General features: G+C 34.1%; 11 non-coding genes across 11 annotated transcripts; all 11 read right to left on the bottom strand.

Annotated features, from left to right (window-relative positions):
- Nucleotides 1-5392: 5392 nt before the first annotated feature.
- TRNAI-AAU (transfer RNA isoleucine (anticodon AAU)) lies at nt 5393-5466 on the bottom strand. Its single transcript has one exon. It is a non-coding gene; the product is annotated as a tRNA-Ile (tRNA).
- Nucleotides 5467-7054: 1588 nt separating this feature from the next.
- On the bottom strand, nt 7055-7128 carry TRNAI-AAU (transfer RNA isoleucine (anticodon AAU)). The gene has a single exon. It is a non-coding gene; the product is annotated as a tRNA-Ile (tRNA).
- A 1590-nt stretch (nt 7129-8718) lies between these two features.
- TRNAI-AAU (transfer RNA isoleucine (anticodon AAU)) lies at nt 8719-8792 on the bottom strand. Its single transcript has one exon. It is a non-coding gene; the product is annotated as a tRNA-Ile (tRNA).
- A 1590-nt stretch (nt 8793-10382) lies between these two features.
- On the bottom strand, nt 10383-10456 carry TRNAI-AAU (transfer RNA isoleucine (anticodon AAU)). Its single transcript has one exon. It is a non-coding gene; the product is annotated as a tRNA-Ile (tRNA).
- Nucleotides 10457-12041: 1585 nt separating this feature from the next.
- On the bottom strand, nt 12042-12115 carry TRNAI-AAU (transfer RNA isoleucine (anticodon AAU)). The gene has a single exon. It is a non-coding gene; the product is annotated as a tRNA-Ile (tRNA).
- A 1588-nt stretch (nt 12116-13703) lies between these two features.
- Nucleotides 13704-13777, bottom strand: TRNAI-AAU (transfer RNA isoleucine (anticodon AAU)). The gene has a single exon. It is a non-coding gene; the product is annotated as a tRNA-Ile (tRNA).
- Nucleotides 13778-17031: 3254 nt separating this feature from the next.
- Nucleotides 17032-17105, bottom strand: TRNAI-AAU (transfer RNA isoleucine (anticodon AAU)). The gene has a single exon. It is a non-coding gene; the product is annotated as a tRNA-Ile (tRNA).
- Nucleotides 17106-18693: 1588 nt separating this feature from the next.
- TRNAI-AAU (transfer RNA isoleucine (anticodon AAU)) lies at nt 18694-18767 on the bottom strand. Its single transcript has one exon. It is a non-coding gene; the product is annotated as a tRNA-Ile (tRNA).
- Nucleotides 18768-20353: 1586 nt separating this feature from the next.
- Nucleotides 20354-20427, bottom strand: TRNAI-AAU (transfer RNA isoleucine (anticodon AAU)). Its single transcript has one exon. It is a non-coding gene; the product is annotated as a tRNA-Ile (tRNA).
- Nucleotides 20428-22015: 1588 nt separating this feature from the next.
- On the bottom strand, nt 22016-22089 carry TRNAI-AAU (transfer RNA isoleucine (anticodon AAU)). The gene has a single exon. It is a non-coding gene; the product is annotated as a tRNA-Ile (tRNA).
- A 1588-nt stretch (nt 22090-23677) lies between these two features.
- TRNAI-AAU (transfer RNA isoleucine (anticodon AAU)) lies at nt 23678-23751 on the bottom strand. The gene has a single exon. It is a non-coding gene; the product is annotated as a tRNA-Ile (tRNA).
- Nucleotides 23752-25146: the final 1395 nt, after the last annotated feature.

Below are 25146 nucleotides of genomic sequence, written 5' to 3'. Positions count from 1 at the left end.
TGGATATGTTTTTAAGGTGCATGTAACATGATTTAGAGACAGATTGAATGTGTGGAACAAAGGACAGTTCAGAGTCAAGGGTGACACCTAGGCAACGAGCTTGTGGGGTGGGGTGGATAGTTGCATTGTCAACAGTTATAGAGATATCAGGTTGGTAACTACTCTTAGCTGGTGAGAAAATAATTAATTCGGTTTTGGAAATGTTGAGTTTGAGGTGGCGAGATGACATCCAGGATGAAATGGCAGACAGGCATCCAGTGACACGAGCCAATACTGGTGGTGACAAATCTGGGGAGGATAGGTAGATTTGAGTATCATCAGCATACAAATGATACTGAAATCCAAAGGAGCTGATTAGTTTACCAAGAGAGGAGGTATAGATTGAGAAAAGCAGAGGACCTAAGACTGAGCCTTGCGGTACTCCAACTGATAGAGGTAGAGAAGAGGAGGTAGAATCAGAGAAGTGAACACTGAAAGAGCGATTAGATAGGTAGGATGAGAACCAAGAAAGGGCTGTGTCCTGAAGACCTAGGGATTGTAGTGTTTGTATGAGAAGAGAGTGGTCAACAGTGTCAAAAGCAGCAGAGAGATCTAGAAGAATAAGTAGTGTGTAATGGCCTTTTGATCTAGCAGTGACCAGATCATTCACTACTTTGGTCAGTGCCGTCTCTGTGGAGTGTTGAGCACGAAAGCCTGACTGAAGTGGATCCAATAAGTTGTGCGAGTTAAGAAAGTGTGTAAGGCGAGTGTAGGCAAGCCTCTCAAGTAGCTTGGAGGGACTGGGTAGCTGAGAAATGGGACGGTAGTTAGAGAGTGTGTTTGGGTCAGAGTTGTGTTTTTTTAGAATGGGAGTAATGACTGCATGTTTAAACAGAGAGGGAAAGATACCAGTAGAGAGAGAGAGATTACAGATTTTAGTTAAGGTTGGGATAAGCACAGGAGACAAAGTTTTACTGACCTGTGAGGGTATAGGATCAAGAGGAGAGGTAGTGGAGTAGGAGGAAGAAAAGAGTGTTGATACTTCATCTTCACTTGTGGGATCAAATGAAGAGAAAGTTCCAGAGGGTTCAGGTAGGGGATTGAGCAGGTCACTGGCTGAGTTAGAGCATACCATTTCATCTCGGATTTTATCAATCTTATCTTTGAAGTAGGAAGCAAGTTCTTGTGCATGGATAGTAGCTAGTGGGGGAGGTGAGGGAGGGTAAAGAAGTGATTTAAATGTATTAAAAAGTCGCTTGGGGTTGTTGGCATGATAAGAGATGAGAGATTGGAAATATGTTTGTTTGGCAGTGTCCAGGGCCTGACGATAGGAGTGGTAGGTAGTCTTATATGTGAGAAAGTCACTTGGATTCTGAGATTTCCGCCACTGACGTTCTACTTTACGTGACAGTTTTTGTAGGTGTCTTGTTGATTTTGAGTGCCATGGTTGGCATCTAAGCCTACGTGGAGTGTGATGGGTAGCTGGAGCCACTTCATCAAGGGCACTCTCTAGGGTCTGGTGCAGGTGTGATACAGCAGTGTCAGGTGTAGTAAATGTAGAGATTGGTGAGAGCAGTTGTTGCAGAGAAGTGGAAAGTTGTTGAAAATGTATATTGTTAGTATTTCTGCGGGTTAGAGGAGGCTTGCTTGGTTTTAGTGTCCTAGAATTTAAAGTAATAGAAGAGATTGTGAAGGTGATCAGGTTGTGATCAGAGAGAGGGAAAGGAGTGTTATTGAATTCGGAAACTGAGCAGAGCCTGGTGAACACAAGATCAAGGCAGTGGCCCTCATGGTGAGTAGAGGAGTCGGACCATTGGGTTAGGCCAAGAGAGGAGGTTAGAGAGAGGAGTTTGGATGCATGAACAGATTGTGGACTGTCAAGAGCTATATTGAAATCACCCATAATGATGGTGGAGATGTCAGAGGATAAGAAGTGTGGGAGCCAGGCAGAGAAATCTTCTAGAAATTGTTGTTTAGGTTGCCCAGGAGGGCGATAGATAGCTGCAACACGCAGAGAGAAGGGGGTGAAAATCCTGATAAAGTGAACTTCAAATGAGGTGAATGCGAGTGATGGAACCTGAGGTAGAACAGTGTATGTGAAAAACTGTGACAGTAAGATTCCGACCCCACCACCTTTACTATTAGGCCTAAATGTGTGTGAGAAGTGGAAACCACCATGTGACAGTGCTGCAGGGGAGGCAGTGTCTGATTGTGTGAGCCATGTTTCTGTTATAGCCAGCAGATTAAAGTTGTGAGATATGAAGAGGTCATGGATGGATGTTAATTTGTTACAAACAGAGCGTGCATTCAATAAGGCACATTTTACTGATTTGGAGGGGGATGGGAGACACGTGATATTTATGAGGTTAGATGGATTTCTATGTTGTTTTGAGACAGCAGAGTGTGAGAGGGAAAGGTAGCTGGGGCCTGGATTTGGTGATATGTCACCAGCTAATAAAAGCAGAAGAGTGAGATAAATCTTGGTGGATGTTTGCGAGTGTTTGTACTGGTGGCCAATTGCGGTTGTCAAAGTACTTGCAGAGAGGAAAGTATAAATCTCATGAGTGTTTAGAAGAGGGGAGTGGAGAATAGAAGCTGTAATGTGTACAGAGGGGTGAGTTTCAGGGTGAGTGTAGAATGTGTTAAATTTGGTGAGAATTCCATGAATTGAAATTAGACACAGTAGTGTGATGAGCATGCTGAGGTTGTTTGTGTATTATGGGTTAAGTGGAGGTAGAGTAAGTTATTAAAGTAAGTTACCTTTTATTGATGTTTTTCAATGTTTGTTCAACTGTTTTTTTTAACTGTTCGGATAACACACTTATTAATTCCACACTTAAAAAATTCCAGCAAGCTACCCCCAGCAAGCTGACCCCTTAACTGTCTCTAAGGAAATACTGTCTCTGATTAGGAACAGGCCTACCTCTGAACATTTGGTCACCTGATTGAAATGCTAATTGATCATCAAACAAATTGCACAGGGTGGGTCAACAGACTAAAACTACTCTAGCTATTCACAATAAATTCAATCACATACATAGGAAATTACAAGAAAAACATCACATACATTCAAATATAAGATGTGGTTTGTACGCAGCATGTGTGTCAGTCTGAGCCTGGTAGCATAGTAGCAATGAATTCACATACATTCAAATATAAGATGTGGTTTGTATGCAGCATGTGTGTCAGTCTGAGCCTGGTAGCATAGTAGCAATGAATTCACATACATTCAAATATAAGATGTGGTTTGTACGCAGCATGTGTGTCAGTCTGAGCCTGGTAGCATAGTAGCAATGAATTCACATACATTCAAATATAAGATGTGGTTTGTACGCAGCATGTGTGTCAGTCTGAGCCTGGTAGCATAGTAGCAATGAATTCACATACATTCAAATATAAGATGTGGTTTGTACGCAGCATGTGTGTCAGTCTGAGCCTGGTAGCATAGTAGCAATGAATTCACATACATTCAAATATAAGATGTGGTTTGTACGCAGCATGTGTGTCAGTCTGAGCCTGGTAGCATAGTAGCAATGAATTCACATACATTCAAATATAAGATGTGGTTTGTACGCAGCATGTGTGTCAGTCTGAGCCTGGTAGCATAGTAGCAATGAATTCACATACATTCAAATATAAGATGTGGTTTGTACGCAGCATGTGTGTCAGTCTGAGCCTGGTAGCATAGTAGCAATGAATTCACATACATTCAAATATAAGATGTGGTTTGTACGCAGCATGTGTGTCAGTCTGAGCCTGGTAGCATAGTAGCAATGAATTCACATACATTCAAATATAAGATGTGGTTTGTACGCAGCATGTGTGTCAGTCTGAGCCTGGTAGCATAGTAGCAATGAATTCACATACATTCAAATATAAGATGTGGTTTGTACGCAGCATGTGTGTCAGTCTGAGCCCGGTAGCACAGCAGCAATGAATTCACATACATTCAAATATAAGATGTGGTTTGTACGCAGCATGTGTGTCAGTCTGAGCCTGGTAGCATAGCAGCAATGAACAAAGATTAAGGCATCTACTAATTGTATAAAAATAGACAATTTAGACAAGGAGTATATGCAAATCTAAGCAAAATCAATCTAAAAAATCTAATACACAATTTTTAATTGTAAATTTACAGATTGTTGAAAAAGATAATCCCAGGATGTAATCCATTATGTATTAAATTTAGTATGTTTTACCAAGTTGTGTATGAATAACTTTAAAAAAAATATATATATATTGGGGAAGTAGCTTAATGTGCCCATTGGAAATAAAGAATGCTAGCCCATTTTGGAATGCAAAGCTTAAGAAAATACAAACTTCAATCCATAGGAAAGCACTTTTTATTTAGTCTACACTCTGTAATCATACTATAGCTTAATTTACAAATTGTGATGTCATTATCAGACTTAACTCACAAGAGACTTTCATCCTTGGTCTATAAAAAAGGCAGTCCTCTGTTATAAAGCTTGAAACAAGTGTAAGTGGCTGATATGCAAATATGGAAATACAGAAAAACTGTCAATTCAATGCTAGGATAACATAAGGGGTGATGCTCCAACTGAAATTGGTCCTAGGCATTTAGGTTTCTAGTATCTATCTTCTCCTTTAACAAATAGGTTACTTTTTATATATTATCATTGGTTTTGGACAAATATTCTACATAATACCTATTGCATCCCTGAGCTTATTAGAAACTTGAAATAATATATATAAAGTATTGAATTTCTTTTCTTTGCATTTAAAAGATGAGTGCACTTCAGTAGATGCCATTGCTCAGGTGAGGGTTCCATGGTGTAATTGTTAGCACCCTGGACTTTGAATCTAGTAATCTGAGTTCATATCTCGTGGGAGCTAACATTGTTTATTTTCCTTTTGTTCAAAGCTCCATTTTCATTCAATGTATGAGTATTGCAAATCTTCATTTAAAATTCATATAAATTCCATCATCTTCAGTGGTGTCCTTTGTTTAAACTCATTTTTAAACTTATCAAATCAGAAGTATGTCAAATATTTGGAAATAAGAAAAGATGCAATAAGAATGCAGAGATCCATTACTTGTGCTCTGGTCTTTAGAAATTCTCCATTTTTTTTACTTCAGTGTGCACTAATGAGAGGCAAGCTCATATCTTCTTCTTCTTCTAGTAACACCTAGTGCCCTCTATGTTTGAGCAGCAATATAATAACTGATTAATTTGCCCTTGCATATCTTAGTTATGCCATATTGCTTGATTAGAGACAAAAGTCACTGAGCCATGTAGAGAAAAATCTTCATCAGCCAAAGGATGACACTCCCACTGGCTTCTGATATGTATTTGAAGAGATTTTGTGATATATGTGTCTATGATGTTTTCAAGTATTCATGCACTCCACCGATGAGCTTATTCCATTCTTGTCCATCAAGAAAAGCAAAAGGCCCATACGGGGATCGAACCCGTGACCTTGGCATTATTAGCACCACGCTCTAACCAACTGAGCTAACCGGCCACAGGTGTTACTGCAAGCAAACACAAAACTGGCAAATGTACCTCAAAGCACAGATCATATTTTGTTTTTATAGCATTTCATTTTTCAAAAAAAAGCTTAAGCCATAGAGTCACTTGAAGCATGGGTATCATAAAAATGCTCCAGTTTCTTTCCACATTACAAAATAAAAATAAATATTAGATAGGATAATAACAAAGATTAAGGCATCTACTAATAGTATAAAAATAGACAATTTAGACAAGGAGTATATGCAAATCTAAGCAAAATCAATCTAAAAAATCTAATACACAATTTTTAATTGTAAATTTACAGATTGTTGAAAAAGATAATCCCATGATGTAATCCATTTTGTATTAAATTTATTATGTTTTACCAAGTTGTGTATGAATAACTTTTAACACAAAAAAATATATATTGGGGAAGTAGCTTAATGTGCCCATTGGAAATAAAGAATGCTAGCCCATTTTGGAATGCAAAGCTTAAGAAAATACAAACTTCAATCCATAGGAAAGCACTTTTTATTCAGTCTACACTCTGTAATCATACTATAGCTTAATTTACAAATTGTGATGTCATTATCAGACTTAACTCACAAGAGACTTTCATCCTTGGTCTATAAAAAAGGCAGTCCTCTGTTATAAAGCTTGAAACAATTGTAAGTGGCTAATATGCAAATATGGAAATACAGAAAAACTGTCAATTCAATGCTAGGATAACATAAGGGGTGATGCTCCAACTGAAATTGGTCCTAGGCATTTAGGTTTCTAGTATCTATCTTCTCCTTTAAAAAATAGGTTACTTTTTATATATTATCATTGGGTTTGGACAAATACTCTACATAATACCTATTGCATCCCTGAGCTTATTAGAAACTTGAAATAATATATATAAAGTATTGAATTTCTTTTCTTTGCATTTAAAAGATGAGTGCACTTCAGTAGATGCCATTGCTCAGGTGAGGGTACCATGGTGTAATTGTTAGCACCCTGGACTTTGAATCTAGTAATCTGAGTTCATATCTCGTGGGAGCTAATATTGTTTATTTTCCTTTTGTTCAAAGCTCCATTTTCATTCAATGTATGAGTATTGCAAATCTTCATTTAAAATTCATATAAATTCCATCATCTTCAGTGGTGTCCTTTGTTTAAACTCATTTTTAAACTTATCAAATCAGAAGTATGTCAAATATTTGGAAATAAGAAAAGATGCAATAAGAATGCAGAGATCCATTACTTGTGCTCTGGTCTTTAGAAATTCTCCATTTTTTTTAACTTCAGTGTGCACTAATGAGAGGGGAGCACATATCTTCTTCTTCTTCTAGTAACACCTAGTGCCCTCTATGTTTGAGCAGCAATATAATAACTGATTAATTTGCCCTTGCATATCTTAGTTATGTCATATTGCTTGATTTGAGACAAAAGTCACTGAGCCATGTAGAGAAAAATCTTCATCAGCCAAAGGATGACACTCCTACTGGCTTCTGATATGTATTTGAAAAGATTTTGTGATATATGTGTCTATGATGTTTTCAAGTATTCATGCACTCCACGATGAGCTTATTCCATTCTTGTCCATCAAGAAAAGCAAATGGCCAATACGGGGATCGAACCCGTGACCTTGGCGTTATTAGCACCACGCTCTAACCAACTGAGCTAACAGGCCACAGATAATACTGCCAGCAAACACAAAACTGGCAAATGTACCTCAAAGCACAGATCATATTTTGTTTTCATAGCATTTCATTTTTCAAAAAAAAGCTTAAGCCATAGAGTCACTTGAAGCATGGGTATCATAAAAATGCTCCAGTTTCTTTCCACATTACAAAATAAAAATAAATATTAGATAGGATAATAACAAAGATTAAGGCATCTACTAATAGTATAAAAATAGACAATTTAGACAAGGAGTATATGCAAATCTAAGCAAAATCAATCTAAAAAATCTAATACACAATTTTTAATTGTAAATTTACAGATTGTTGAAAAAGATAATCCCAGGATGTAATCCATTATGTATTAAATTTAGTATGTTTTACCAAGTTGTGTATGAATAACTTTTAACAAAAAAATATATATATATTGGGGAAGTAGCTTAATGTGCCCATTGGAAATAAAGAATGCTAGCCCATTTTGGAATGCAAAGCTTAAGAAAATACAAACTTCAATCCATAGGAAAGCACTTTTTATTTAGTCTACACTCTGTAATCATACTATATCTTAATTTACAAATTGTGATGTCATTATCAGACTTAACTCACAAGAGACTTTCATCCTTGGTCTATAAAAAAGGCAGTCCTCTGTTATAAAGCTTGAAACAATTGTAAGTGGCTGATATGCAAATATGGAAATACAGAAAAACTGTCAATTCAATGCTAGGATAACATAAGGGGTGATGCTCCAACTGAAATTGGTCCTAGGCATTTAGGTTTCTAGTATCTATCTTCTCCTTTAAAAAATAGGTTACTTTTTATATATTATCATTGGTTTTGGACAAATATTCTACATAATACCTATTGCATCCCTGAGCTTATTAGAAACTTGAAATAATATATATAAAGTATTGAATTTCTTTTCTTTGCATTTAAAAGATGAGCGCACTTCAGTAGATGCCATTGCTCAGGTGAGGGTTCCATGGTGTAATTTTTAGCACCCTGGACTTTGAATCTAGTCATCTGAGTTCATATCTCGTGGGAGCTAACATTGTTTATTTTCCTTTTGTTCAAAGCTCCATTTTCATTCAATGTATGAGTTTTGCAAATCTTCATTTAAAAATCATATAAATTCCATCATCTTCAGTGGTGTCCTTTGTTTAAACTCATTTTTAAACTTATCAAATCAGAAGTATGTCAAATATTTGGAAATAAGAAAAGATGCAATAAGAATGCAGAGATCCATTACTTGTGCTCTGGTCTTTAGAAATTCTCCATTTTTTTTTACTTCAGTGTGCACTAATGAGAGGGGAGCACATATCTTCTACTTCTTCTAGTAACACCTAGTGCCCTCTATGTTTGAGCAGCATTATAATAACTGATTAATTTGCCCTTGCATATCTTAGTTATGCCATATTGCTTGATTTGAGACAAAAGTCACTGAGCCATGTAGAGAAAAATCTTCATCAGCCAAAGGATGACACTCCCACTGGCTTCTGATATGTATTTGAAGAGATTTTGTGATATATGTGTCTATGATGTTTTCAAGTATTCATGCACTCCACGATGAGCTTATTCCATTCTTGTCCATCAAGAAAAGTAAATGGCCCAAACGGGGATTGAACTCGTGACCTTGGCGTTATTAGCACCACGCTCTAACCGACTGAGCTAACAGGCCACAGATAATACTGCCAGCAAACACAAAACTGGCAAATGTACCTCAAAGCACAGATCATATTTTGTTTTCATAGCATTTCATTTTTCAAAAAAAAGCTTAAGCCATAGAGTCACTTGAAGCATGGGTATCATAAAAATGCTCCAGTTTCTTTCCACATTACAAAATAAAAATAAATATTAGATAGGATAATAACAAAGATTAAGGCATCTACTAATAGTATAAAAATAGACAATTTAGACAAGGAGTATATGCAAATCTAAGCAAAATCAATCTAAAAAATCTAATACACAATTTTTAATTGTAAATTTACAGATTGTTGAAAAAGATAATCCCAGGATGTAATCCATTATGTATTAAATTTAGTATGTTTTACCAAGTTGTGTATGAATAACTTTTAACAAAAAAATATATATATATTGGGGAAGTAGCTTAATGTGCCCATTGGAAATAAAGAATGCTAGCCCATTTTGGAATGCAAAGCTTAAGAAAATACAAACTTCAATCCATAGGAAAGCACTTTTTATTTAGTCTACACTCTGTAATCATACTATATCTTAATTTACAAATTGTGATGTCATTATCAGACTTAACTCACAAGAGACTTTCATCCTTGGTCTATAAAAAAGGCAGTCCTCTGTTATAAAGCTTGAAACAATTGTAAGTGGCTGATATGCAAATATGGAAATACAGAAAAACTGTCAATTCAATGCTAGGATAACATAAGGGGTGATGCTCCAACTGAAATTGGTCCTAGGCATTTAGGTTTCTAGTATCTATCTTCTCCTTTAAAAAATAGGTTACTTTTTATATATTATCATTGGTTTTGGACAAATATTCTACATAATACCTATTGCATCCCTGAGCTTATTAGAAACTTGAAATAATATATATAAAGTATTGAATTTCTTTTCTTTGCATTTAAAAGATGAGCGCACTTCAGTAGATGCCATTGCTCAGGTGAGGGTTCCATGGTGTAATTTTTAGCACCCTGGACTTTGAATCTAGTCATCTGAGTTCATATCTCGTGGGAGCTAACATTGTTTATTTTCCTTTTGTTCAAAGCTCCATTTTCATTCAATGTATGAGTTTTGCAAATCTTCATTTAAAAATCATATAAATTCCATCATCTTCAGTGGTGTCCTTTGTTTAAACTCATTTTTAAACTTATCAAATCAGAAGTATGTCAAATATTTGGAAATAAGAAAAGATGCAATAAGAATGCAGAGATCCATTACTTGTGCTCTGGTCTTTAGAAATTCTCCATTTTTTTTTACTTCAGTGTGCACTAATGAGAGGGGAGCACATATCTTCTACTTCTTCTAGTAACACCTAGTGCCCTCTATGTTTGAGCAGCATTATAATAACTGATTAATTTGCCCTTGCATATCTTAGTTATGCCATATTGCTTGATTTGAGACAAAAGTCACTGAGCCATGTAGAGAAAAATCTTCATCAGCAAAAGGATGACACTCCCACTGGCTTCTGATATGTATTTGAAGAGATTTTGTGATATATGTGTCTATGATGTTTTCAAGTATTCATGCACTCCACGATGAGCTTATTCCATTCTTGTCCATCAAGAAAAGTAAATGGCCCAAACGGGGATTGAACTCGTGACCTTGGCGTTATTAGCACCACGCTCTAACCAACTGAGCTAACAGGCCACAGATAATACTGCCAGCAAACACAAAACTGGCAAATGTACCTCAAAGCACAGATCATATTTTGTTTTCATAGCATTTCATTTTTCAAAAAAAAGCTTAAGCCATAGAGTCACTTGAAGCATGGGTATCATAAAAATGCTCCAGTTTCTTTCCACATTACAAAATAAAAATAAATATTAGATAGGATAATAACAAAGATTAAGGCATCTACTAATAGTATAAAAATAGACAATTTAGACAAGGAGTATATGCAAATCTAAGCAAAATCAATCTAAAAAATCTAATACACAATTTTTAATTGTAAATTTACAGATTGTTGAAAAAGATAATCCCAGGATGTAATCCATTATGTATTAAATTTAGTATGTTTTACCAAGTTGTGTATGAATAACTTTTAACACAAAAAAATATATATTGGGGAAGTAGCTTAATGTGCCCATTGGAAATAAAGAATGCTAGCCCATTTTGGAATGCAAAGCTTAAGAAAATACAAACTTCAATCCATAGGAAAGCACTTTTTATTTAGTCTACACTCTGTAATCATACTATATCTTAATTTACAAATTGTGATGTCATTATCAGACTTAACTCACAAGAGACTTTCATCCTTGGTCTATAAAAAAGGCAGTCCTCTGTTATAAAGCTTGAAACAATTGTAAGTGGCTGATATGCAAATATGGAAATACAGAAAAACTGTCAATTCAATGCTAGGATAACATAAGGGGTGATGCTCCAACTGAAATTGGTCCTAGGCATTTAGGTTTCTAGTATCTATCTTCTCCTTTAAAAAATAGGTTACTTTTTATATATTATCATTGGTTTTGGACAAATATTCTACATAATACCTATTGCATCCCTGAGCTTATTAGAAACTTGAAATAATATATATAAAGTATTGAATTTCTTTTCTTTGCATTTAAAAGATGAGCGCACTTCAGTAGATGCCATTGCTCAGGTGAGGGTTCCATGGTGTAATTTTTAGCACCCTGGACTTTGAATCTAGTCATCTGAGTTCATATCTCGTGGGAGCTAACATTGTTTATTTTCCTTTTGTTCAAAGCTCCATTTTCATTCAATGTATGAGTTTTGCAAATCTTCATTTAAAAATCATATAAATTCCATCATCTTCAGTGGTGTCCTTTGTTTAAACTCATTTTTAAACTTATCAAATCAGAAGTATGTCAAATATTTGGAAATAAGAAAACATGCAATAAGAATGCAGAGATCCATTACTTGTGCTCTGGTCTTTAGAAATTCTCCATTTTTTTTACTTCAGTGTGCACTAATGAGAGGGGAGCACATATCTCCTTCTTCTTCTAGTAACACCTAGTGCCCTCTATGTTTGAGCAGCAATATAACTGATTAATTTGCCCTTGCATATCTTAGTTATGCCATATTGCTTGATTTGAGACAAAAGTCACTGAGCCATGTAGAGAAAAATCTTCATCAGCCAAAGGATGACACTCCTACTGGCTTCTGATATGTATTTGAAAAGATTTTGTGATATATGTGTCTATGATGTTTTCAAGTATTCATGCACTCCACCGATGAGCTTATTCCATTCTTGTCCATCAATAAAAGCAAATGGCCCATACGGGGATCGAACCCTTGACCTTGGTGTTATTAGCACCACACTCTAACCAACTGAGCTAACCGGCCACAAATATTACTGCAAGAAAACACAAAACTGGCAAATGTACCTCAAAGCACAGATCATATTTTGTTTTTATAGCATTTCATTTTTCAAAAAAAAGCTTAAGCCATAGAGTCACTTGAAGCATGGGTATCATAAAAATGCTCCAGTTTCTTTCCACATTACAAAATAAAAATAAATATTAGATAGGATAATAACAAAGATTAAGGCATCTACTAATAGTATAAAAATAGACAATTTAGACAAGGAGTATATGCAAATCTAAGCAAAATCAATCTAAAAAATCTAATACACAATTTTTAATTGTAAATTTACAGATTGTTGAAAAAGATAATCCCAGGATGTAATCCATTATGTATTAAATTTAGTATGTTTTACCAAGTTGTGTATGAATAACTTTTAACACAAAAAAATATATATTGGGGAAGTAGCTTAATGTGCCCATTGGAAATAAAGAATGCTAGCCCGTTTTGGAATGCAAAGCTTAAGAAAATACAAACTTCAATCCATAGGAAAGCACTTTTTATTCAGTCTACACTCTGTAATCATACTATAGCTTAATTTACAAATTGTGATGTCATTATCAGACTTAACTCACAAGAGACTTTCATCCTTGGTCTATAAAAAAGGCAGTCCTCTGTTATAAAGCTTGAAACAATTGTAAGTGGCTGATATGCAAATATGGAAATACAGAAAAACTGTCAATTCAATGCTAGGATAACATAAGGGGTGATGCTCCAACTGAAATTGGTCCTAGGCATTTAGGTTTCTAGTATCTATCTTCTCCTTTAAAAAATAGGTTACTTTTTATATATTATCATTGGGTTTGGACAAATACTCTACATAATACCTATTGCATCCCTGAGCTTATTAGAAACTTGAAATAATATATATAAAGTATTGAATTTCTTTTCTTTGCATTTAAAAGATGAGTGCACTTCAGTAGATGCCATTGCTCAGGTGAGGGTACCATGGTGTAATTGTTAGCACCCTGGACTTTGAATCTAGTAATCTGAGTTCGTATCTCGTGGGAGCTAACATTGTTTATTTTCCTTTTGTTCAAAGCTCCATTTTCATTCAATGTATGAGTATTGCAAATCTTCATTTAAAATTCATATAAATTCCATCATCTTCAGTGGTGTCCTTTGTTTAAACTCATTTTTAAACTTATCAAATCAGAAGTATGTCAAATATTTGGAATTAAGAAAAGATGCAATAAGAATGCAGAGATCCATTACTTGTGCTCTGGTCTTTAGAAATTCTCCATTTTTTTTAACTTCAGTGTGCACTAATGAGAGGGGAGCACATATCTTCTTCTTCTTCTAGTAACACCTAGTGCCCTCTATGTTTGAGCAGCAATGTAATAACTGATTAATTTGCCCTTGCATATCTTAGTTATGTCATATTGCTTGATTTGAGACAAAAGTCACTGAGCCATGTAGAGAAAAATCTTCATCAGCCAAAGTATGACACTCCTACTGGCTTCTGATATGTATTTGAAAAGATTTTGTGATATATGTGTCTATGATGTTTTCAAGTATTCATGCACTCCACGATGAGCTTATTCCATTCTTGTCCATCAAGAAAAGCAAATGGCCCATACGGGGATCGCACCCGTGACCTTGGCGTTATTAGCACCACGCTCTAACCAACTGAGCTAACCGGCCACAGATATCACTGCAAGCAAACACAAAACTGGCAAATGTACCTCAAAGCACAGATCATATTTTGTTTTTATAGCATTTCATTTTTCAAAAAAAAGCTTAAGCCATAGAGTCACTTGAAGCATGGGTATCATAAAAATGCTCCAGTTTCTTTCCACATTACAAAATAAAAATAAATATTAGATAGGATAATAACAAAGATTAAGGCATCTACTAATAGTATAAAAATAGACAATTTAGACAAGGAGTATATGCAAATCTAAGCAAAATCAATCTAAAAAATCTAATACACAATTTTTAATTGTAAATTTACAGATTGTTGAAAAAGATAATCCCAGGATGTAATCCATTATGTATTAAATTTAGTATGTTTTACCAAGTTGTGTATGAATAACTTAAAAAAAAAATATATATATATTGGGGAAGTAGCTTAATGTGCCCATTGGAAATAAAGAATGCTAGCCCATTTTGGAATGCAAAGCTTAAGAAAATACAAACTTCAATCCATAGGAACGCACTTTTTATTCAGTCTACACTCTGTAATCATACTATAGCTTAATTTACAAATTGTGATGTCATTATCAGACTTAACTCACAAGAGACTTTCATCCTTGGTCTATAAAAAAGGCAGTCCTCTGTTATAAAGCTTGAAACAATTGTAAGTGGCTGATATGCAAATATGGAAATACAGAAAAACTGTCAATTCAATGCTAGGATAACATAAGGGGTGATGCTCCAACTGAAATTGGTCCTAGGCATTTAGGTTTCTAGTATCTATCTTCTCCTTTAAAAAATAGGTTACTTTTTATATATTATCATTGGTTTTGGACAAATATTCTACATAATACCTATTGCATCCCTGAGCTTATTAGAAACTTGAAATAATATATATAAAGTATTGAATTTCTTTTCTTTGCATTTAAAAGATGAGCGCACTTCAGTAGATGCCATTGCTCAGGTGAGGGTTCCATGGTGTAATTGTTAGCACCCTGGACTTTGAATCTAGTCATCTGAGTTCATATCTCGTGGGAGCTAACATTGTTTATTTTCCTTTTGTTCAAAGCTCCATTTTCATTCAATGTATGAGTATTGCAAATCTTCATTTAAAATTCATATAAATTCCATCATCTTCAGTGGTGTCCTTTGTTTAAACTCATTTTTAAACTTATCAAATCAGAAGTATGTCAAATATTTGGAAATAAGAAAAGATGCAATAAGAATGCAGAGATCCATTACTTGTGCTCTGGTCTTTAGAAATTCTCCATTTTTTTTACTTCAGTGTGCACTAATGAGAGGGAAGCTCATATCTTCTTCTTCTTCTAGTAACACCTAGTGCCCTCTATGTTTGAGCAGCAATATAACTTATTAATTTGCCCTTGCATATCTTAGTTATGCCATATTGCTTGATTTGAGACAAAAGTCACTGAGCCATGTAGAGAAAAATCTTCATCAGCCAAAGGATGACACTCCCACTGGCTTCTGATATGTATTTGAAGAGATTTTGTGATATATGTGTCTATGATGTTTTCAAGTATTCATGCACTCCACCGATGAGCTTATTCCATTCTTGTCCATCAAGAAAAGCAAATTGCCCATACGGGGATAGAACCCTTGACTTTGGCATTATTAGCACCACGCTCTAACCAACTGAGCTAACCAGCCACAGATGTTATTGCAAGCAAACACAAAACTGGCAAATGTACCTCAAAGCACAGATCATATTTTGTTTTTATAGCATTTCTTTTTTCAAAAAAAAAAAAAAGCTTAAGACATAGAGTCACTTGAAGCATGGGTATCATAAAAATGCTCCAGTTTCTTTCCACATTACAAAATAAAAATAAATATTAGATAGGATAATAACAAAGATTAAGGCATCTAGTAATAGTATAAAAATAGACAATTTAGACAAGGAGTATATGCAAATCTAAGCAAAATCAATCTGAAAAATCTAATACACAATTTTTAATTGTAAATTTACAGATTGTTGAAAAAGATAATCCCAGGATGTAATCCATTATGTATTAAATTTAGTATGTTTTACCAAGTTGTGTATGAATAACTTTTAACACAAAAAAAATATATATTGGGGAAGTAGCTTAATGTGCCCATTGGAAATAAAGAATGCTAGCCCATTTTGGAATGCAAAGCTTAAGAAAATACAAACTTCAATCCATAGGAAAGCACTTTTTATTCAGTCTACACTCTGTAATCATACTATAGCTTAATTTACAAATTGTGATGTCATTATCAGACTTAACTCACAAGAGACTTTCATCCTTGGTCTATAAAAAAGGCAGTCCTCTCTTATAAAGCTTGAAACAATTGTAAGTGGCTGATATGCAAATATGGAAATACAGAAAAACTGTCAATTAAATGCTAGGATAACATAAGGGGTGATGTTCCAACTGAAATTGGTCCTAGGCATTTAGGTTTCTAGTATCTATCTTCTCCTTTAAAAAATAGGTTACTTTTTATATATTATCTTTGGGTTTGGACAAATATTCTACATAATACCTATTGCATCCCTGATCTTATTAGAAACTGGAAATAATATATATAAAGTATTGAATTTCTTTTCTTTGCATTTAAAAGATGAGCGCACTTCAATAGATGCCATTGCTCAGGCGAGGGTTCCATGGTGTAATTGTTAGCACCCTGGACTTTGAATCTAGTAATCTGAGTTCATATCTCGTGGGAGCTAACATTGTTTATTTTCCTTTTGTTCAAAGCTCCATTTTCATTCAATGTATGAGTATTGCAAATCTTCATTTAAAATTCATATAAATTCCATCATCTTCAGTGGTGTCCTTTGTTTAAACTCATTTTTAAGCTTATCAATTCAGAAGTATGTCAAATATTTGGAAATAAGAAAAGATGCAATAAGAATGCAGAGATCCATTACTTGTGCTCTGGTCTTTAGAAATTCTCCATTTTTTTTTACTTCAGTGTGCACTAATGAGAGGGGAGCACATATCTTCTTCTTCTTCTAGTAACACCTAGTGCCCTCTATGTTTGAGCAGCAATATAATAACTGATTAATTTGCCCTTGCATATCTTAGTTATGTCATATTGCTTGATTTGAGACAAAAGTCACTGAGCCATGTAGAGAAAAATCTTCATCAGCCAAAGGATGACACTCCTACTGGCTTCTGATATGTATTTGAAAAGATTTTGTGATATATGTGTCTATGATGTTTTCAAGTATTCATGCACTCCACGATGAGCTTATTCCATTCTTGTCCTTCAAGAAAACCAAATGGCCCATACGGGGATTGAACCCGTGACCTTGGCGTTATTAGCACCACGCTCTAACCAACTGAGCTAACAGGCTACACATATTACTGCCAGCAAACACAAAACTGGCAAATGTACCTCAAAGCACAGATCATATTTTGTTTTTATAGCATTTCATTTTTCAAAAAAAAGCTTAAGCCATAGAGTCACTTGAAGCATGGGTATCATAAAAATGCTCCAGTTTCTTTCCACATTACAAAATAAATATAAATATTAGATAGGATAATAACAAAGATTAAGGCATCTAGTAATAGTATAAAAATAGACAATTTAGACTAGGAGTAAATGCAAATCTAAGCAAAATCAATCTAAAAAATCTAATACACAATTTTTAATTGTAAATTTACAGATTGTTGAAAAAGATAATCCCAGGATGTAATCCATTATGTATTAAATTTAGTATGTTTTACCAAGTTGTGTATGAATAACTTTTAACACAAAAAAATATATATTGGGGAAGTAGCTTAATGTGCCCATTGGAAATAAAGAATGCTAGCCCATTTTGGAATGCAAAGCTTAAGAAAATACAAACTTCAATCCATAGGAAAGCACTTTTTATTCAGTCTACACTCTGTAATCATACTATAGCTTAATTTACAAATTGTGATGTCATTATCAGACTTAACTCACAAGAGACTTTCATCCTTGGTCTATAAAAAAGGCAGTCCTCTGTTATAAAGCTTGAAACAATTGTAAGTGGCTGATATGCAAATATGGAAATACAGAAAAACTGTCAATTCAATGCTAGGATAACATAAGGGGTGATGCTCCAACTGAAATTGGTCCTAGGCATTTAGGTTTCTAGTATCTATCTTCTCCTTTAAAAAATAGCTTACTTTTTATATATTATCATTGGGTTTGGACAAATATTCTACATAATACCTATTGCATCCCTGAGCTTATTAGAAACTTGAAATAATATATATAAAGTATTGAATTTCTTTTCTTTGCATTTAAAAGATGAGCGCACTTCAGTAGATGCCATTGCTCAGGTGAGGGTTCCATGGTGTAATTGTTAGCACCCTGGACTTTGAATCTAGTAATCTGAGTTCATATCTCGTGGGAGCTAACATTGTTTATTTTCCTTTTGTTCAAAGCTCCATTTTCATTCAATGTATGAGTATTGCAAATCTTCATTTAAAATTCATATAAATTCCATCATCTTCAGTGGTGTCCTTTGTTTAAACTCATTTTTAAACTTATAAAATCAGAAGTATGTCAAATATTTGGAAATAAGAAAAGATGCAATAAGAATGCAGAGATCCATTACTTGTGCTCTGGTCTTTAGAAATTCTCCATTTTTTTTTACTTCAGTGTGCACTAATGAGAGGGGAGCACATATCTTCTACTTCTTCTAGTAACACCTAGTGCCCTCTATGTTTGAGCAGCATTATAATAACTGATTAATTTGCCCTTGCATATCTTAGTTATGCCATATTGCTTGATTTGAGACAAAAGTCACTGAGCCATGTAGAGAAAAATCTTCATCAGCCAAAGGATGACACTCCCACTGGCTTCTGATATGTATTTGAAGAGATTTTGTGATATATGTGTCTATGATGTTTTCAAGTATTCATGCACTCCACGATGAGCTTATTCCATTCTTGTCCATCAAGAAAAGCAAATTGCCCATACAGGGATCGAACTCGTGACCTTGGCGTTATTAGCACCACGCTCTAACCAACTGAGCTAACAGGCCACAGATAATACTGCCAGCAAACACAAAACTGGCAAATGTACCTCAAAGCACAGATCATATTTTGTTTTTATAGCATTTCATTTTTCAAAAAAAAGCTTAAGCCATAGAGTCACTTGAAGCATGGGTATCATAAAAATGCTCCAGTTTCTTTCCACATTACAAAATAAAAATAAATATTAGATAGGATAATAACAAAGATTAAGGCATCTACTAATAGTATAAAAATAGACAATTTAGACAAGGAGTATATGCAAATCTAAGCAAAATCAATCTAAAAAATCTAATACACAATTTTTAATTGTAAATTTGCAGATTGTTGAAAAAGATAATCCCAGGATGTAATCCATTATGTATTAAATTTAGTATGTTTTACCAAGTTGTGTATGAATAACTTTTAACAAAAAAATATATATATATTGGGGAAGTAGCTTAATGTGCCCATTGGAAATAAAGAATGCTAGCCCATTTTGGAATGCAAAGCTTAAGAAAATACAAACTTCAATCCATAGGAAAGCACTTTTTATTTAGTCTACACTCTGTAATCATACTATAGCTTAATTTACAAATTGTGATGTCATTATCAGACTTAACTCACAAGAGACTTTCATCCTTGGTCTATAAAAAAGGCAGTCCTCTGTTATAAAGCTTGAAACAATTGTAAGTGGCTGATATGCAAATATGGAAATACAGAAAAACTGTCAATTCAATGCTAGGATAACATAAGGGGTGATGCTCCAACTGAAATTGGTCCTAGGCATTTAGGTTTCTAGTATCTATCTTCTCCTTTAAAAAATAGGTTACTTTTTATATATTATCATTGGTTTTGGACAAATATTCTACATAATACCTATTGCATCCCTGAGCTTATTAGAAACTTGAAATAATATATATAAAGTATTGAATTTCTTTTCTTTGCATTTAAAAGATGAGCGCACTTCAGTAGATGCCATTGCTCAGGTGAGGGTTCCATGGTGTAATTTTTAGCACCCTGGACTTTGAATCTAGTCATCTGAGTTCATATCTCGTGGGAGCTAACATTGTTTATTTTCCTTTTGTTCAAAGCTCCATTTTCATTCAATGTATGAGTATTGCAAATCTTCATTTAAAATTCATATAAATTCCACCATCTTCAGTGGTGTCCTTTGTTTAAACTCATTTTTAAACTTATCAAATCAGAAGTATGTCAAATATTTGGAAATAAGAAAAGATGCAATAAGAATGCAGAGATCCATTACTTGTGCTCTGGTCTTTAGAAATTCTCCATTTTTTTACTTCAGTGTGCACTAATGAGAGGGGAGCACATATCTCCTTCTTCTTCTAGTAACACCTAGTGCCCTCTATGTTTGAGCAGCAATATAACTGATTAATTTGCCCTTGCATATCTTAGTTATGCCATATTGCTTGATTTGAGACAAAAGTCACTGAGCCATGTAGAGAAAAATGTTCATCAGCCAAAGGATGACACTCCCACTGGCTTCTGATATGTATTTGAAGAGATTTTGTGATAAATGTGTCTATGATGTTTTCAAGTATTCATGCACTCAACCGATGAGCTTATTCCATTCTTGTCCATCAAGAAAAGCAAATGGCCCATACGGGGATCGAACCCGTGACCTTGGTGTTATTAGCACCACACTCTAACCAACTGAGCTAACCGGCCACAGATATTACTGCAAGAAAACACAAAACTGGCAAATGTACCTCAAAGCACAGATCATATTTTGTTTTTATAGCATTTCATTTTTCAAAAAAAATCTTAAGCCATAGAGTCACTTGAAGCATGGGTATCATAAAAATGCTCCAGTTTCTTTCCACATTACAAAATAAAAATAAATATTAGATAGGATAATAACAAAGATTAAGGCATCTACTAATAGTATAAAAATAGACAATTTAGACAAGGAGTATATGCAAATCTAAGCAAAATCAATCTAAAAAATCTAATACACAATTTTTAATTGTAAATTTACAGATTGTTGAAAAAGATAATCCCAGGATGTAATCCATTATGTATTAAATTTAGTATGTTTTACCAAGTTGTGTATGAATAACTTTTAACACAAAAAAATATATATTGGGGAAGTAGCTTAATGTGCCCATTGGAAATAAAGAATTCTAACCCATTTTGGAATGCAAAGCTTAAGAAAATACAAACTTCAATCCATAGGAAAGCACTTTTTATTCAGTCTACACTCTGTAATCATACTATAGCTTAATTTACAAATTGTGATGTCATTATCAGACTTAACCCACAAGAGACTTTCATCCTTGGTCTATAAAAAAGGCAGTCCTCTGTTATAAAGCTTGAAACAATTGTAAGTGGCTGATATGCAAATATGGAAATACAGAAAAACTGTCAATTCAATGCTAGGATAACATAAGGGGTGATGCTCCAACTGAAATTGGTCCTAGGCATTTAGGTTTCTAGTATCTATCTTCTCCTTTAAAAAATAGCTTACTTTTTATATATTATCATTGGGTTTGGACAAATATTCTACATAATACCTATTGCATCCCTGAGCTTATTAGAAACTTGAAATAATATATATAAAGTATTGAATTTCTTTTCTTTGCATTTAAAAGATGAGCGCACTTCAGTAGATGCCATTGCTCAGGTGAGGGTTCCATGGTGTAATTGTTAGCACCCTGGACTTTGAATCTAGTCATCTGAGTTCATATCTCGTGGGAGCTAACATTGTTTATTTTCCTTTTGTTCAAAGCTCCATTTTCATTCAATGTATGAGTATTGCAAATCTTCATTTAAAATTCATATAAATTCCATCATCTTCAGTGGTGTCCTTTGTTTAAACTCATTTTTAAACTTATCAAATCAGAAGTATGTCAAATATTTGGAAATAAGAAAAGATGCAATAAGAATGCAGAGATCCATTACTTGTGCTCTGGTCTTTAGAAATTCTCCATTTTTTTTAACTTCAGTGTGCACTAATGAGAGGGGAGCACATATCTTCTTCTTCTTCTAGTAACACCTAGTGCCCTCTATGTTTGAGCAGCAATATAATAACTGATTAATTTGCCCTTGCATATCTTAGTTATGTCATATTGCTTGATTTGAGACAAAAGTCACTGAGCCATGTAGAGAAAAATCTTCATCAGCCAAAGGATGACACTCCTACTGGCTTCTGATATGTATTTGAAAAGATTTTGTGATATATGTGTCTATGATGTTTTCAAGTATTCATGCACTCCACGATGAGCTTATTCCATTCTTGTCCTTCAAGAAAAGCAAATGGCCCATACGGGGATTGAACCCGTGACCTTGGCGTTATTAGCACCACGCTCTAACCAACTGAGCTAACAGGCTACACATATTACTGCCAGCAAACACAAAACTGGCAAATGTACCTCAAAGCACAGATCATATTTTGTTTTTATAGCATTTCATTTTTCAAAAAAAAGCTTAAGCCATAGAGTCACTTGAAGCATGGGTATCATAAAAATGCTCCAGTTTCTTTCCACATTACAAAATAAATATAAATATTAAATAGGATAATAACAAAGATTAAGGCATCTAGTAATAGTATAAAAATAGACAATTTAGACTAGGAGTAAATGCAAATCTAAGCAAAATCAATCTAAAAAATCTAATACACAATTTTTAATTGTAAATTTACAGATTGTTGAAAAAGATAATCCCAGGATGTAATCCATTATGTATTAAATTTAGTATGTTTTACCAAGTTGTGTATGAATAACTTTTAACACAAAAAAATATATATTGGGGAAGTAGCTTAATGTGCCCATTGGAAATAAAGAATGCTAGCCCATTTTGGAATGCAAAGCTTAAGAAAATACAAACTTCAATCCATAGGAAAGCACTTTTTATTCAGTCTACACTCTGTAATCATACTATAGCTTAATTTACAAATTGTGATGTCATTATCAGACTTAACTCACAAGAGACTTTCATCCTTGGTCTATAAAAAAGGCAGTCCTCTGTTATAAAGCTTGAAACAATTGTAAGTGGCTGATATGCAAATATGGAAATACAGAAAAACTGTCAATTCAATGCTAGGATAACATAAGGGGTGATGCTCCAACTGAAATTGGTCCTAGGCATTTAGGTTTCTAGTATCTATCTTCTCCTTTAAAAAATAGCTTACTTTTTATATATTATCATTGGGTTTGGACAAATATTCTACATAATACCTATTGCATCCCTGAGCTTATTAGAAACTTGAAATAATATATATAAAGTATTGAATTTCTTTTCTTTGCATTTAAAAGATGAGCGCACTTCAGTAGATGCCATTGCTCAGGTGAGGGTTCCATGGTGTAATTGTTAGCACCCTGGACTTTGAATCTAGTAATCTGAGTTCATATCTCGTGGGAGCTAACATTGTTTATTTTCCTTTTGTTCAAAGCTCCATTTTCATTCAATGTATGAGTATTGCAAATCTTCATTTAAAATTCATATAAATTCCATCATCTTCAGTGGTGTCCTTTGTTTAAACTCATTTTTAAACTTATAAAATCAGAAGTATGTCAAATATTTGGAAATAAGAAAAGATGCAATAAGAATGCAGAGATCCATTACTTGTGCTCTGGTCTTTAGAAATTCTCCATTTTTTTTTACTTCAGTGTGCACTAATGAGAGGGGAGCACATATCTTCTACTTCTTCTAGTAACACCTAGTGCCCTCTATGTTTGAGCAGCATTATAATAACTGATTAATTTGCCCTTGCATATCTTAGTTATGCCATATTGCTTGATTTGAGACAAAAGTCACTGAGCCATGTAGAGAAAAATCTTCATCAGCCAAAGGATGACACTCCCACTGGCTTCTGATATGTATTTGAAGAGATTTTGTGATATATGTGTCTATGATGTTTTCAAGTATTCATGCACTCCACGATGAGCTTATTCCATTCTTGTCCATCAAGAAAAGCAAATGGCCCATACGGGGATCGAACTCGTGACCTTGGCGTTATTAGCACCACGCTCTAACCAACTGAGCTAACAGGCCACAGATATTACTGCCAGCAAACACAAAACTGGCAAATGTACCTCAAAGCACAGATCATATTTTGTTTTTATAGCATTTCATTTTTCAAAAAAAAGCTTAAGCCATAGAGTCACTTGAAGCATGGGTATCATAAAAATGCTCCAGTTTCTTTCCACATTACAAAATAAAAATAAATATTAGATAGGATAATAACAAAGATTAAGGCATCTACTAATAGTATAAAAATAGACAATTTAGACAAGGAGTATATGCAAATCTAAGCAAAATCAATCTAAAAAATCTAATACACAATTTTTAATTGTAAATTTGCAGATTGTTGAAAAAGATAATCCCAGGATGTAATCCATTATGTATTAAATTTAGTATGTTTTACCAAGTTGTGTATGAATAACTTTTAACAAAAAAATATATATATATTGGGGAAGTAGCTTAATGTGCCCATTGGAAATAAAGAATGCTAGCCCATTTTGGAATGCAAAGCTTAAGAAAATACAAACTTCAATCCATAGGAAAGCACTTTTTATTTAGTCTACACTCTGTAATCATACTATAGCTTAATTTACAAATTGTGATGTCATTATCAGACTTAACTCACAAGAGACTTTCATCCTTGGTCTATAAAAAAGGCAGTCCTCTGTTATAAAGCTTGAAACAATTGTAAGTGGCTGATATGCAAAAATGGAAATACAGAAAAACTGTCAATTCAATGCTAGGATAACATAAGGGGTGATGCTCCAACTGAAATTGGTCCTAGGCATTTAGGTTTCTAGTATCTATCTTCTCCTTTAAAAAATAGGTTACTTTTTATATATTATCATTGGTTTTGGACAAATATTCTACATAATACCTATTGCATCCCTGAGCTTATTAGAAACTTGAAATAATATATATAAAGTATTGAATTTCTTTTCTTTGCATTTAAAAGATGAGCGCACTTCAGTAGATGCCATTGCTCAGGTGAGGGTTCCATGGTGTAATTTTTAGCACCCTGGACTTTGAATCTAGTCATCTGAGTTCATATCTCGTGGGAGCTAACATTGTTTATTTTCCTTTTGTTCAAAGCTCCATTTTCATTCAATGTATGAGTATTGCAAATCTTCATTTAAAATTCATATAAATTCCATCATCTTCAGTGGTGTCCTTTGTTTAAACTCATTTTTAAACTTATCAAATCAGAAGTATGTCAAATATTTGGAAATAAGAAAAGATGCAATAAGAATGCAGAGATCCATTACTTGTGCTCTGGTCTTTAGAAATTCTCCATTTTTTTTACTTCAGTGTGCACTAATGAGAGGGGAGCACATATCTCCTTCTTCTTCTAGTAACACCTAGTGCCCTCTATGTTTGAGCAGCAATATAACTGATTAATTTGCCCTTGCATATCTTAGTTATGCC

The sequence above is a fragment of the Pseudophryne corroboree genome, unplaced genomic scaffold, assembly GCF_028390025.1.
Source record: "Pseudophryne corroboree isolate aPseCor3 unplaced genomic scaffold, aPseCor3.hap2 scaffold_822, whole genome shotgun sequence".
NCBI classification, from domain to species: domain Eukaryota; kingdom Metazoa; phylum Chordata; class Amphibia; order Anura; family Myobatrachidae; genus Pseudophryne; species Pseudophryne corroboree.
The sequence above is the reverse complement of the archived record's forward strand: the minus strand, read 5'-3'. Positions and strand labels throughout refer to the sequence as shown.